Here is a 15,739-nt window from a genome sequence, read left to right on the forward strand (position 1 = left end):
TCAATTCATAATGGTAGAAAGAAAAATCTTCAGAGAACTGAGAAGAACACTTGAGCTTAAATCAAACGACTCTTTTTCTTTCACTAGCTAATGTTCAATTGTTATTTTGAATCATGAGCACATTACCTAGAGTGCATGAGTTTTAAAGAATATATAATTATATTTGCAAGAACAGCTACTGGCTTTAAAGGAGGTCTATGTGATCGAAAACTCATATAATTGTGTTTTAGGACAGTTAGAGAATGGTATAATTAAAATGTCAATCTATTATACACTCTTAATTTTTAATTTAAATTGAGATCTTAAATTTAATTGGTTTTTATTTGATTTCAAAAAACAACATACACATATTCTCCTGTTTTCCAATAGATGTCAGTATCAAAAAAGAAAAGAGATAGTAGTTTAATATGACTGTCTTGCAGCACAAAGAATTTCCCCCCTTCTTTCCAGCCTCATGTAATTAGAATTGCTATAGCTGGTCTAAGCAGTCCAACAAGGGACAGTAGTTTTTAAACACGGAATGATTATTATTTTTTGAGTGGGAGGAGTTCATGTGATTAGTATTTTGGGGATTATGGTGCTTGAAAAGGAATGAAACAATAAGGAAACATCTGACTGTTTTCAAAATAGTCCCTATGCCTTTATTTCTTTGTGGTTCTGTTACTCTGCCTCTTCTCTGTATAAGACCTAACCTCCATCCTGAGTTTCCATTTCCTACTGTTAATTTGAAGATGATTTTATGTTCAAAAACGTTTACCTTTGTTCACGTGGCACTTTGATCATTGAAATCAATATTTTTTAAAAATAATAATTAGTAGTCCTTTTTATCCACTCCATTTTCATTATTGTAGAACTTTAAATAAAGCATCATATATAGAAGAAATATTAGTTAACAGAGCTTTCAAATTAATCCACCAACAACCTATAGAATTTGGGTTTGGAGAGAATTGGGAATTGGGAATTATGTTAAAAATAGGAAAGATTCATTCTGAAATTTGTATTTAATCCTATATTTTCAGTATGCATGGAGTCCTAACATGTAATGGTGTTGGGAGAAATGGTTAACACAATTTATGACATGCCTGGCATTTCCATTTATTACATTACAGCAATCTAAATTTGCCTTTGTCTAATTGCCTACTTTAGTACTTACAGCTACTTATGTGATCAAGAGAGAAATGAAAAAAAAATCTCATACATTCTATTGTTTACATGTCCTTTTGCTGTGGTTGAGCCATCAAAAAGAAGTCCATCATCGTGTTCCTTCAGGCTTTGCTCTTTTGCATGAGGATGAGGACTGAAACCCAGATGGACTACGAGACAAACCATATGCAAGTTTCTGATCTGTACCAGATTCAGTTTTGCCCATAAGTATGTAAATGTGCAAATTTTTCAGGTTGAGAACCGAACATATGAAAGAATGTTTCCTTCTTATGATCAGAAAGGACCCTTTGCACAATGTAGGAATGTAGAGAGCACATGTTGCTATTCCTGTTCTGTAAAAAGAGAAGGCACAGTAGGAGAGCAGTTTTAGTGATACTGAAATGACAGTTTTCTGATAGGATTTTCAGGATATACATTCATACACATAGGTTTGAGCACTTTTTCTTGGCTTTTTTGCCTCAGTCAAAAAGATGTGGGCTCTTATTACTTGTCACTCATCAACGATATGACCTAGACATGTCTTTTAATATCTCGAAACTGGATGTCACATACTTGCCTCATCAATTAGATTTATTGTGAAGGTATTGATAAAGCGCTTCATAAACAGTAAAAGATGATGCAGATCGAATGTTCCCAAAGGGAAAAAAAACAATGATTTACAACCATTTTTTTTTGTTGGATCTAGAGTATTTTTGCCAATTAGGAAATCCATCAGCTCTCTCCAAAATTTTAGAGATTAATGGGCATAAGGGCATTGCTTTTAATGAGATGAGGTTTGTGTATGTGAAACATGACCAGAAAAGATCAAACATAAAAAAGGTAATATCTGAGTTAATAAAAAGTGAAGAAAAGGTGTTGTTTGTAGTTTTTTTTGCACAAATCCCTTCACCCTAGTATTTACTTTCTTTTAAATTAAGTACTTACATAAAATTAAAAATATATATTCACATTGTTTTTTTAAACAAAGTCAAAAACTGTAAGAAGGATTATATAATAATAAAAATAATAAAAAATAATGAAAATAAACAGTGCTCTCCCAGCCTACCAACAGTTCTATTCTTTCCAAAGCAAATCTTTGTTTTCTGGTTTGGGTTCAACTGATGTTTACCTGGTCTTTAAATCCTTTTTTACAACATTTTTTTTTATTGTTTCACAAAATGTAAACATTGTCTACTTCTTTCTTAGGATAAGAAAGTAATTGGCTCACATCTATTCCCTGCTACATCTCTCTACTCCTATGTTTCAGAAGACTTTCTTAAAAATCTATTTTTTAGCCATAAACAGCATCTCTTGACCCCTCTCTGTAAAACAGAAGATATTAGAGTTTCCACCAATCTTTCCACTTTTCTCTATCCCAATCCACCTTCCTACTTGTCTTCTGAACCTTCAGTTTTATAATTTTAAGGTTAATGATATGCACATTCAACAGCTATCATCCGCCATTTTTAAGAACCATTCTAAGAAGTAAAACCCTAAACAGACTTTTTAACTATATTATGATACTTCCTTTTATGGGTCCAGTATTGATGCCTCTCCAAATAAACATTTGGGACACAAATCAAAGTTAATTTTCATCTCTATACCCTCAATCCTCAATTATTCCCAAGTTCTTAATCATAGTATCAGTTTTATTCCACTCCCCTCATCCCTCCTTACTCACCCAACCTCTTTCCTGTACCATTCTCTTTGTGGTTGCTAGCTTTATCCTGGGAAATCCTCTCATTATCTTCTTGGAGGAGCTGAAACTGTTTCCTGGATCACCATTTTCTTTCTCTGTTTATCTCTTGTTTTGTCAGAATGCTTCATCAAATAATTCTCTGAGAGAAATTTTCCTATGAAAGCTTTTCTGAGGCATGGTATGCCGCCAGTGCCTTTATTCTGTGTATCCACTTCATTGATACATTGGCTGATTTAGGATTCTAGGTTAAACCTTCTTTTCCCTCAGACATTGAAGGTATATAGATAGAGAGGCCTCTCTTCCACCAGAATACTGCTACATGTGCATGTGAACTTCATGGTGATATATCTGATTACAGATCTTTGTTATTGGTTTTTATTCTGTTTCTGTTTTTATGTTATTGTTTCTTTTTTGTTTTGCTGACTTTCCCCGTGTATCTGCTGTTTCTTGGTGCCTCTTCTCATCTGAGAAAGAGACTGTAGTAACAATGACTGTATGTACCTTGTATATAAGTAGAGATTCTTGACTCTTTTAGCTTTTAGGTGACCAAGGAGCATTGTATTATATTTTGGAGCCATTAAATGCTAAAAAGAAAGAGGCTTTGTTCTAGGTACTAACTCCTAAATCATTCAGAGTATATTAGAGAAAAATTCTCCTTTTTCTTCTCTGGGATGGTATCACCACACTCTTGGCATTTCATGCTAAATGCAGAGAAGTCTTCAACATAAAATTTCAATTAATTATTATTTCAATATTGATATTTCATCCTACTTTCCACTTCTATTTGTAGAGATTCTTTAGAGACAAACCTACCTCCCCCTTAGCTAGAGCCCCTCACTATCTATAGTCTTCACTGGGCCCAATGTTGTACTATTTTATCAGTCATTCATCCATGAATTGACTTTCTAATCCCTCCATTCCTATTCCCTTCTTTGTTTGTAGATACATACTTTATTCCATTACTCCTGATGTAATAGATAAAAATCTATTTTTAGATTTTTAGATTTTAGGAGGGAGGGAGATAGACTTACAGGTCCACTATATAATTTTAAATTGGGATTCTCCTTTAATTTTTCTATAGTTTTAATATTCACTCTAAAATGAAATTACAACCATTTGGATATCTATTCTTTTTCATGTAAATAGTTCTGTTTGATTTGCTTTATTTAGTTTAGTAGATGCGGCTCCTAAGAAAATAAACTGGAAAGTTTGTCAAAGTGAATACTGTAGGATCCAGGGATGTCCAAAACTTCTGAGGGTGTTTAGTTAAAACTTATAGATAAAGATATACATTGTTTTTATCTTCATAGTACCATTTTCATAATGGCCAAAAGGTGGAAGCAAACCAAATGGATGAAGGATAAAATATATATATATATATATTATTATAATTATTATATATACATAACTATACATATATAGTGTAATATCCAGCTTTAAAAGAGTAGGAGATTCTAACAAATACTGTAGCATGGATGGATTTTGAAAACATACTGCTAAATGAAATAAGCCCATCAAAATGGTGATACAGTATGATTCCACTTCTATGAGATATCTGGAGTACTCAAAATCATAGAAACAGAAAGTAGAATGGTAATTCCCAAGAAATGGAGGGAGAGGAGGAATGGAAAGTCAGTGTTTAATGAGTACATAGTTTCAGTTTTGGAAGGTGAAAAGTTCTGGAGGTGGGTGGTGGTGATAGTTACACAACCATGTGAACATATATAATGCTATTGAACTACACACTAAAAAAGCATAAAATGGGCAATTTATATCATACATATTTTACCACAATAAAAATACATATTGGAGAATATATTTCTTTAGTTTAAATATGTTAACATTTTTTATCATGAAGACATATAGTAGCAATTGAGGCAGGTTCTGCCTTTAGATATGTATTCTATCCTCTTTACATATTTCCTGTGTTTCTTCCTGACTTCAGAGAAAATAGATTATTTCATATCCAAAACTCACCCAGTTGGAAGTAGATCCAAGTAAATGGGTCTCATAGTGTCCATCCATTCTGCAGGGTGAATGAGAATAGCAGACCAGGTGTTTGAAGTTGGCAAATGTTCATTTTCTTTATTAGCTGCCATGATATTCTGATGCTTCAATTTCCAATATTGTAAAATGCTTATTTCATGCTTTAGATGAGCCACTTTTCTTGAAAAAGCTGACTACTTTATCAATACCATCTTCACTTAGATACCTTTATTTGTCTAGATTTTGTTCCTGGCTTTTAGTTCAGTGAAAGAAGAGGCAATATACCAAATTTTAGATTAGAACACTCTTAGGTGTCAGATTCTGCTGTTTAACCACTTTTAGCAAGTTGCTTACTGTCTCGAAGGCTCACTTTCCTCAGAAAATGAAGATACTACTACTCAGTAGGGACAATCTGAAGATTCAGTGAGTTAATACACCAGCCGAGAAATCGATAACATGTCGCCTCTACGTTTGGGAGCCAAATTGCAGTCACGTTAGAATGAATTAGGCCATTTAGCCTCGGGTAGTGGTATTCAAAGAAAAACTCTATGAAACCAATTCTCTCTAATGCCCTGAGGGGCTCAACAAAGACAACATTGAGACATTAATAATTTCAGTGTATTAAACTCATAAAATTAGATAATTGCCCCCCTTTGCAAGTACAGTTTTCTATAATGTGATTGTTAAGCACATTTTAATTAGGCAGAAAACAGCATGTTTTAATAAATTTTTAAAAATGTTAAATATAATATCTCCTGGGGAAACAGTCTTTAATTTTATCTCATAACCACCAATCTGAATATTTTGACAATTATTTATACTTAATCTGTATTTCTGATACCTGGATGCTCATTTTTTTTAAGAATTTTTATTTATTTATTCATGAGAGACAGAGAGAGAGAGAGAGAGAGAGAGAGAGAGAGAGGCAGAGACACAGGCAGAGGAAGAAACAAACTCCATGCAGGGAGCCCAAGGTGGGACTCCATCCTGGGACCGTGGAACCACACCTTGAGCCAAAGGCAGACCTCAATCGCTGAGCCACCTAGGCATCCCCTGGATGCTCATTTGAATCTTAATTTTCAAATAGTTAAAGAAATAAAATGACATTTCTCTTAGGAGAAAGGAAAAGAAAGAAAAAGAAGGGGACTAGGTAGGAAGGGAGGAAACAAAGATTATTTAAGGGAATCCTGAGAGTTATAAGCAAATTATTTTATTGTGTGAGTGTATTTTATACATGTAGTACTGTCATTATATAGTAAAATAAAACCTCCCCAGAATGTAGAAGAAAAATATTTCTATAAGATTTAAATTCATAAAATTTTTCTTTTATATTCATTTGATAATACAACCTACTTTGTCATGTTCAAAGAGTTCATCACCATATTTACTATTCTTCTTCAATGCACCCTTTTAGTTGAGTATTGATATTAACTAATTTTATCAGACTCTCTCTTAGAAAAATAAATAGAAAAGGAAAGGCATGATATATTTAAGTTAGAAAATCTTAGGTCTTTCAGTTTGTCTGTTTTTTGGCAGTAAACTCACAGGTCTCAACTTCATCTTAACTTTATGGTATTTTCTTGAAAAAAAAAAAGAAACTACTGATGAATATATTTCTGTTTTCAGTAGGTGGATGAATGAAGCCTAGGATTTCTGCATGTGCTTGACATCTCCTAAGCCATGCACTTTGGCTATATATGATATATGGCCCCAGGATAAGCATTTCTTTTATGAAAGACAGCAGGGCTTCTGCCCTCTGACTGCCAGTCTGCATCCCAAGGAGACTGCACTTCTTGTGTATGCCAGGTGTGAACCGGGAGGGGTGAGGGCAGATAATTTGTCTGAGACTTAATCATAGCCAGGGCTAGAGATTTCTTTTTCAGGATTAGAGCCCAAAAAGCGTGTTCATTTAGGCTCTGAACTAAGGATGAATAGTGAAAACCACAATCTAGAAAGAATATATGTCTTGTTTTCTATGAGAATAAGATTAATAGAATTTCAATACCACTGCACTTAAAGAGATTTATTAAGTTGGCTCAAAATCAAAATTAATTAAGCAGGTTCCACCAGTCTGTGGTATGTGTTCTTCCAGTCTAATCTTCTAAGTATAGCTCTGCCCCATATGATTTTCAAAACTCTGCATACTGAATTTTAATTTTCCTTGTGCATAAGCTATTTGGTGGGCAAGATGTCCAGTCACACATGCTGTAGACTTAAAGCCCATGCACAAATCTCATCTGTGAGCATTTACAGGTATATCAATATTCTTGTCACTCTCAATACCTTGGCCATCACGATTGGAGAGTCTCCCTTTTATTGGAAAAGTCAACTCTAAGGCTGGTTATTGTTTCACTAATATTCTGTTGGTAATGTGCCACTTGGTAAAACTTGCTTCACGAGTTCCAGAAAGCATTTGGCTCCCAACAGTACAAAGAACCATTGCAAGCATTTTTGGTCAGTTTTGATTGAATGCAGATTGTAGGATTGTTTTGCGAAACCACATTATTCTTTCAAATGTTTCTTCAGTAGTCACATATTACTTTCTAATGATAATCATTTGCATTTCCAGAGCCCTTTTGCCCCTGATGTTTTACAACAAACTTACTCAGAATTCATCTGTCTTCACTGTGCTTCCTTCTGGTTTGAGCTGAGGCCTGTAGCTCCTGGGCTTTTGCATGGCCACCTTAGTAAGTGGCTGCAAGGGAAGAGGAGAAAGGAGCACATGAAAACCACCCAGCTTGGGCTCTCTAGAGGGTGATGTGTAAAACAGAATGCTAACATTTCCCAGACTTGCAGAAAAAAAAATTTTTTGAAGGGTATGCTATGAATTCTATTTCACCACCATTAAAAAAATGTTTTTCATATGAATGTTATTGCTCTTTAGACGTCTTATATAACACTAAAGGTAACCTGAAGGTTAGGCGATTCTGCTGAATGTTTGGGCCCAACCAGCGCCTAGTTTTTCTTTTATTGTCTGCCGCCTCCGCCCCCACATACTTCTTTCTTGCTCCAAGTCTGGTGGTCCATGGCGCACTCTGCAGATGTTTCTCCCACACAGTGGGATAATGCCCTAGTGTGTCTGTGCACTTCCAGGCTAGGCTCATGTGGGAAAAAGGAAAAATTGGAGAGAAATCATAAACTTCTGGATTGGTCTTATTTCCTTTTGTGCCTTTCAAAAATGCTGAAACAGAGAAGAAAATAACTTTAGACCTATTCACCTTTCCCACACTGCTAGCTATAGGAAGTGGTGTATAAAGTGATTAAAAAATTAAAAGTAAATAAATAAACAAATCATCATATCATGCCATCTTCCAGAAGTCCCAGGCAGGTTATTCTGTATTAGAAAACTTCGCATAATTTTGTTTAAATGGTATTGTTTAAGGAATTAGAAAAACTAGGAAAATTAGGAAAAATTTTCCTAATTAGGAAAATTAGGATGTCTGTGATGTACACTACATGCAGTTTATAGACTGCATCCCGGAATTTTGAAACAATTTTCATAAAAAAATGAAAATTCCATGTTTGTGCAGGGGAATATGGGACCCAAATGCTGAAAAAGCAGGTCTCATAGATGACAAAAGAAAACAACCACTATGATTTTTCTCTGCTCCTCTCCTCTTTTCTCTCTACTACCAACTATTTATTTGCCCTTGACTAACATCTTACAAAGCATCTATAATTTAGCTGAGTATTCTTCCAAATGGTAACTCTTTTAGTAATCTCAGTTATAATAATATTCTTAGTTCAAAATTGATGTGTCAATGACTGTGTTTGAAAAACCAGCTCTGAACTTCATTAAAATTGGGGTTTCTCCTGTCTAGCATCCTACTCCTTCACAATTTGGCTTGCTGAATGTGAGAAGTGTGCAGTGAATGTGTGTGTGTGTGTGTGTGTGTGTGTACATGTGTGTGTCTAGAAGGAATACTGGGGGCTTAGTCTCAGGTTCTCTTTATTCTATCACATCTCCTGTGATAGAATAGTCAGAGCTTAGTCAGAGTTGAAGCAGAGAGGAGGAAAAAAAATCAGGAAAAAGTTTTCATACAGTTTTCTCCATGCTCAGGTGATATTTAAGGCTAACTACCAGTTAGGCTCTCTCAGGTAAATTCCTGACAAGGGTGATGTCTCCCCACTTGAGGGATGCTGTTTAACTATCTAATTTGAGAAAAGGTGTAGCACATTATAGGGGATGACAGTGTATCTTCTGAGACCATTACTGGTTGTATGGCCTTATGTAAATCACTTAATCTTTCTCTGATTCAGTTTTCCTAGCTGAAAACTAAAAATAACACTATTTACCTCATAAGGTTGTTGTGAGAATTTAATGAGTTAATACATTTAAAATGCTAAGAAGAGTGTCGGGAACACAGTAAGCATTGTATCATTTTTTTTCCAGTTCCTATAATTGAAGAAGCAATGTCGATAGGATACAAGTCTGTAAGTAAGGGGGGAAATTATAAATCAAAGATAGACGTTTGTGGGCTTAAGCCTCCAGATATGTTTTAGATCTTGCTAGTACTATGAGATTGGATAATGGCACCTAGAAAGGGAGTGTAGACAATTAGAATGTCAAGGATTGAGTTCTAAATCCTGGACACTGAGAGAATTATGGATTGTGGAGATGAGAAAACACTAGCAAGAGGGGCACATGACCACAGGGAAAACCTAGGTGAGTGAGGTGTCCTATAAACAGAAGGGAAGGGATCCCTGGGTGGCGCATCGGTTTAGCGCCTGCCTTGGGCCCAGGGCGCGATCCTGGAGATCCGGGATCGAATCCCACGTCGGGCTCACTGCATGGAGCCTGCTTCTCCCTCTGCCTATGTCTCTCTCTCTCTCTCTCTCTCTCTCTCTCTCTCTCTCTCTGTGACTATCATAAATAAATAAAAATTAAAAAAAAATAAACAGAAGGGGAAAGTATTTTCAGGAGGACATTGTGGAAAAGGTGTCAAATGCTGCTGAAGAGTCAGTAATATAGGGGCCATAAACTAGCTATGGGATTTAACAACATGGGCATTGTGCTAACTTTGGTAACAGATATTTCAGTGGAGCAGTGGGGTGAGAGGGTGGGATGGAGTGGGTAGGTAACTCCCAACTGGCGTATGTTCAAGGGAAAATGGGAAGAAGAAAATTAACAACAATGATTATAGACAATTCTGGAGGATTTGAGAGAAAGTAAATGGAGATGAATAGGGACAACTGGAAGCAAAGAAAGAGTGAAATAAAAACTTTTTAATATTGGGGAGATATAGGAACCTTTTTTGTCTGTTGACAGAAATAATCCAGTAGACAGAGGGAAACTGAGAATTACTGAAGGAGATGGGAACTTGGACACAAGCACAAAGTTTAGCCCTATTTAAGAACAGGAATAGCCCATTACTGGCAATAGGTTTGGGTGATGGTCTTAATTTCAGTAAAGTTCTCTTTGATGGTTTATATATATATTTTTTTTGTTTGTTTGTTTTCAGAGAACTAAAGAACAACATCATCAACCAATACTGAGAACATGTTGAAAGTCTGAAGGGTACGAAATGGTCACTGTGGAGTGTGGAAGAATGAATAAGACTGGGGAAGGATAGTATGATTGCTGGACAGATTTAAGAGCTCACTTCAGGTATGCAATCATGATAAGTGAGATTAGATTCAGGGTTGTGTGTTTTCCTCTATTCATATTCAATGACAAGAGTGCAGACAGAAAGAAGACATATCATTGGATTTAATCCCTTCTTTATAATTAATAAGACCAAAACAGTGATTGTAATGATTGATCATGAGCTTCAACCATCTAAGAAAGTAAGTAAATGCATGAGGAAGGGAGAGACAATGGAAAGGTGGTAGGAATGCCTCACAACTCATGTAGTGAGTTGGAAAAAGAAGATGCAGCTATCAGAGAATGACATGTTTAAAGTTGAAAAGACGACAGAATTACAGTTATTGATAATGACAACAAGGCTAATGTAAATCACTTGGGCAAAGAGACCAAGAAATAGAGATGCCAGGATACTAGAAAGATCATTTATGTGGATATTGAATTGCCAAGAATTACAAGAGGACTATTGGGGAAAATGACAATAAGCTACCAGTAAAAGTCTTCAAAGGATTAGAGGAGACATCCACAGAGTGTTAAAAACTGCCACAAGGAAATTGACCTATAAAGGATTTACAAATGGAATTTACAAGATCTTCCAAAAGAGAGAAGATGCCAACTGATTTTAGACATTTCTTCAAACTTTTTTTTTATTATCAAAGACCTGAAAATAAGATCTCATTTTATAAAATTTTCAGTTTCTATTTCATTAGAGAACCATAAAGAAACCCAATTTCACGTTGCAATCACTGTGGGCTGAATTTGTCAGCCAGTAAAATGTTAACAGGCAACCTCTTCTCTACTATAAGCATCTACCTCAATTCCCTGTCTTCCACACCACTCTGGGGTCCCATGAGGATACACAGGTGTGGCAGTGAATTTAAATGATCAAGAAATCCAAATAAAGCTAACTTTTATATTTCATCTTTGCCTCTCCTATATTCTAGTACAGAGAGGTAAGGGCAGAAAAAGCTATTTCTGTTTGCATTTTTCAAGCTGATAGGTTATATTTATGAAAAAATATAATAATTCTATAATAAATGTTGTTTACCATTCATGTTTAGTAATAAATTTAAAACCTAAATGTTTTCCTGATACAGTAAGCAATTTCCTTTTGTGTGCTGGGACTCTTTCCCTTTTGCTCCACAGAGCTAACCACACTCACATGGATCAAATGACCTGAATTTCCTGAGTTGTCTATGTACTCCCTGTACTTAAGGCTCCCAAGTACTACATATGCAACGGACAGTTGTTTGTTTTTCATTTTAGATGAAATACCCGTTAAGGGACTCCCTGAGACTTTTCACTCCAAAAAAGTGAAAAGCAGGCCAAAAAAGTAATTTATCAAATAGTAAGTCAAAATGTGGTCATCATAAGCACACAGAAGGTAAAATAGACCACTCTTCATATAAAACTGTTTTAATTTAATTGTAGTAGAAATAAGGGAGGGAAAATAAATGGAAGGAATAGAATAATACAGCCAAGAAAAGATAAAGGGATTAGAAGGAAAATCATGTTTGAAAAATAAAAATTAGAGTGCATAAATGGTTCTAGGATTCTTAGATGATGAAGGGCATTTTATTTGGGGTATTATAACTTCATTCTAAGGTTGTCCCCATTAACTTGATTCCAATGAACATACTTTGAAATAAAACTCTATTAATTCATTCTTAATCCAAGTCCAAATTTGATCATCTTTTCAAAAGAAATGTAGTTTTATTACTTTAAAATACAGAAGTAGGGATCCCTGGGTGGCGCAGCGGTTTAGCGCCTGCCTTTGGCCCAGGGCGCGATCCTGGAGACCCGGGATCGAATCCCACGTCGGGCTCCCGGTGCATGGAGCCTGCTTCTCCCTCTGCCTGTGTCTCTGCCTCTCTCTCTCTCTCTGTGTGTGACTGTCATAAATAAATAAATAAAAATTAAAAAAAAATAAATCAATCTTTACCTTTAAAAAAATAATAATAAAATAAAATACAGAAGTAATTTTGGGGTGCCTAGGTGGCTCAGTCAGTTAAGGTGTTTGTCTTCAGTTCAAGTCATGATCTCGAGGTCCTGGGATGGAGCCCCGCATCAGACCTCCTGTTCAGTAGTGAGCCTGCTTCTCCTTCTCTCTCTGTCCCTCCCCCTTCCACTTGTTCTTTTCTCTCTCTCTGTTTCAAATAATGAATAAATGAATAAATACAGAAAGAAAATAAAATACAGAAGTAATTTGGATTGGCTGCTCACCGGAAGCTCAGAGTTACAAAGGACCCTAGATATGATCTGGCCCAGCGCTCATATTTTTGTGAGAAAGAGCCTGATACACCAGATAACCAGATTGGGTTTGGAGGCCTTCATTCTAAAGATTCCTCAACCTCTTTTTATCTCTACATGTAAATATCAAATAATTTCTTGGGGAAAAAGCTATTTTTAACAGTTTAAATATGGTCCCAGGTATTTTGCTGTAAACATTATGTAACATTGATATTTCAAAGTTAGAAAAAGAATAGTTTATTTGTAGAGAGTGGAAAGAAAATTTCAGACCAGTCAAGGACCAATGATCATCACAAGCTCAAAAGGAAGCTTCTGATCACCAGAAGTCCTACTGGGGACAAGACATCTAGCCATCTTGTTAAATAAGAGAGGATATACAGATCTTCTTTCCCTTAGAACAAGGATTTCTACATGTTAGAGTGCAAATAATCCTCCTGGGGAGGTATTTATTTATGCAGATGTCAGAACCCCTCTTTGGAGGTCCAGATTCCTTAAATCTGAAGTAGAGTTCTGAAAGTAGCAGGGTGTTGTGATGCAGATAAATTTGTCAGCCCACAAATTGAGAAATACTACCCTAGTCAGACACCATAAATGAGATTTAATATCAAGCCACTCAGCATAGGCTTTTGTCAGATAACTTTTCATGCATGAATAGCTAAATCTCTCACATCTAAGAGCTACAAAATAAGTCTTCATCACATTGAATGGATTCTTGAAGTGATCAATGTTAAAAAGCACAAGGATCTCAATACATTACATCAAATTTTTATCACTTTGTAAGGGTTTTTAAGGCACTAACACGTTAGTTCTTATATTTACTAAATTTGTATGTTTAGCATTTAAAAGATGAGTGTTTAGTTCATTTCCAGTACACCAACATAGGATATATCACAGTAGTATTAAAGAATGTGAAAGATAGGAAATTATTTTCCTGTCTTTAGGACACTTACAAATGCATTACATAGGGCTTATTGGAGAGTATCTAAATGCTTGGCCAAATAGAAGTGATTTCTTTCCCCCTTTCTCTCATTCACACACACACACACCCTTATATATTAATAAAAAGTCTGTTTTATTATATTAGTAGACTTATATGATAGTATATTCAAAACTATTTCCAAAGATAACACTTTTAAAACAAAAATAACAAAACTCTGTAAAGAAAGCAAATTTATTACAACAAAAAACACTCCATACTGATTATATAGATTATAGAATATTAAGAATAATACAAACAATAATTTTTCTTGATAATATTAAACACATTAATCAGTTTCTTAACTGCTTCTAGCAAGTCACTGGTATTTTTCTGAAGATTTTTTTTTCCCAATATAGTCTTACTATTTTGAACTCGTATTATTTTTGACTTGTCTGTACATTTTTTTTACAAGATTTTATTTATTTATTTGACAGAAAGAGAGAGAGAGAGAGAGGGCACAAGCATGGGGAGCAGCAGGCAGAGGAAGAGGGAGAAGCAGGCTCCTGAGAGGGAGCCTGAAGTGGTACTCCATTCCAGAACTCTGGGTTCATGACCTGAGACCAAGGCAGAGGGTAACCAACTGAACCACCCAGGCGCCCCTGTACATTTTCAATTGTGAAAATTCTCTTTATTGGGTATCTAGTAAGTTCACAAAAATATGGTATGGTCAAGGAATGATATTTTTTGTTCTAATTTTTTCTTAATGAAAAATGTAAATATTTAAGTTCAATAATTAGAATAGGCTTTGTATTTTTGCTTTCCTTCAGACTGATCTGCTTGAAATATAATTTACAAAACAAAACTCATCCATTTTTCTTTCTTATTATTCTTAGTGTTTCATCATTTTTATTGTTTATAGGCTGCATGCAAAATTGTAGGCTTTCTCTATTTTGCTCCTTTTTAGTATATAATGTAAAATTATCCTTTTAAAAACAGGAGCTTCATTAATAGTTTTTTAAATACCCACAAATAAAGATATTCTCGAACTTAATTGTAGGTTTTCTAAATTAGATGTCATATGCAATTTGAACTCCTAAAATTTAATTTATTCAATTTTCTCCCACTTTCATAGGAATAAATTTCAATATCTCCCTATTTGCAAGCTCTGTTTTCAATAACTGAGATTTGCTAATTGCATTAATCGCTGAAGTTTTGTCACTTCATTCATTGATATTTGCCTAAAGATTTCTAACTGGTGATAAATAAAATGCAACCAAGTTTAGCAAACTCTACCATGTACTTAAATACATGGAGGACACAGGATGGCTTACAAATTTTTTCTTCAAAGGCTCATTTCTAAAATCTTTTCTTGGAAAAATAAAAAAATAAAAAATAAAAAAATAAAAAAATAAATTAATTAATTAAATAAATAAAAATAAAAAATAAATAAATTAAAATCATTTTTTGGGGAGGAGCCTGGGTGGCTCAGTGGTTGAACATTTGGCTTTGGCTCAGGTTGTGATCCCGGGATCCTGGGATCAAGTCCCACATTAGGCTCCCCACAGAGAGGCTGAATCCCTCTGCCTATGTCTCTTCCTCTCTCTGTGTGTCTCTCATGAAAAAATAAATAAAAATCTCTAAAAAAATAAAAAATAATAAAATCTGTTGGGATGTCTAGAGCAAAACGTATTGTCTTATTGATGTATTCTTTTGTACTGAATATCACCTTCACAACAAACAATTTTCTAGATAAATTGTAACAGTATATATAAAAATTTTTTCAATTCTAAAAATATACCTCTTTGAATACTATTATTAAATATATGTTTAAAACAGTTTCAAAAAGTTTCTCTACCTTCAGATTTTTTTAAAAAAAAGATTGATTATTTTTAGAGAGGGTGACAGTGCACATGATGGGGGGGGAGCAGAAGAAAGAGAGAGAGAGAATCTCAAGCAGACTCCCCATGAGCCCCACATTGGGCTCCATCTCATGATCCTGAGATCATGACCTGAGCCTGAAGTCATGAGTTGGACACTTAACTGAATGAGGCCCACCTGCCATCAGTTTCTTAATTTAGAAAGAACACTGCTTTTATCATTATACTATACTCCATTAAAGTATGTATTCATAATATCACCACAAAACAAAATAATAATA

This window comes from Vulpes lagopus, chromosome 13 (genome assembly GCF_018345385.1).
Source record: "Vulpes lagopus strain Blue_001 chromosome 13, ASM1834538v1, whole genome shotgun sequence".
Classification (NCBI taxonomy): domain Eukaryota; kingdom Metazoa; phylum Chordata; class Mammalia; order Carnivora; family Canidae; genus Vulpes; species Vulpes lagopus.